We start from the raw sequence: 641 nt of genomic DNA on the forward strand, positions 1-641 counted from the left end.
CCAACAGGGAAAAAACGTCCACGATCCCACCAACAAGAGATGATGGCATAGCCGCATGCACCAGCAGCGCAGACAGCGCAAAACAGTCCAAGAAAAACTGCAAAAGATGCTACGTGGACAAAGAGAATGCAAATTTCCAAAGCACAGCATGAAAATGAACATCCCAAGTCACATCGACAGCATAGGCAGGACTTGAACCCTCAGCACATGATAGCCTGTGACACCAGAGGCATATGACATACCAAAGAGCAACAGCTCCGTGGATGCACCGGAGAGGAAGTCCCCTCAAACATGGCGAGTAAAGGAGTAAACCCCATATATGGAACGCTTCACGAATATGCATGTCATCCTTGTGCAGGGACCATGCTAATCTACTCTGTATCGTTCCAAGCACAGTATATGTGCTGCCGAAGCGAGCAACAGGAAAACACCCAACACACATTGGTGGTGGTATAGAAAGGAAGTGCCCAGCAACCTCCAGGAAACACTGCCCCAAACAGTAATCTCATATGTGAGAACAGAAAATAAACAAAAAAGGGCAGCCCTGCAGTCTCCACCCACAGCCACATATTAAGAACATGGCCGCAGGGGCCGGCCACTGCACTAAAGCACCAGCGCCGGAACGACCTGGGGCCAGAACA

At 49.9% G+C, this 641-nt stretch overlaps 1 non-coding gene across 1 annotated transcript; it reads right to left on the reverse strand.

Moving 5' to 3' along the window:
• Window positions 1-313: 313 nt before the first annotated feature.
• Window positions 314-420, reverse strand: LOC147712293 (U6 spliceosomal RNA). Its single transcript, XR_015296241.1, has one exon. It is a non-coding gene; the product is annotated as a U6 spliceosomal RNA (small nuclear RNA).
• Window positions 421-641: the final 221 nt, after the last annotated feature.

Source organism: Lissotriton vulgaris, chromosome 5 (genome assembly GCF_964263255.1).
Source record: "Lissotriton vulgaris chromosome 5, aLisVul1.2, whole genome shotgun sequence".
Classification (NCBI taxonomy): Eukaryota; Metazoa; Chordata; class Amphibia; order Caudata; family Salamandridae; genus Lissotriton; species Lissotriton vulgaris.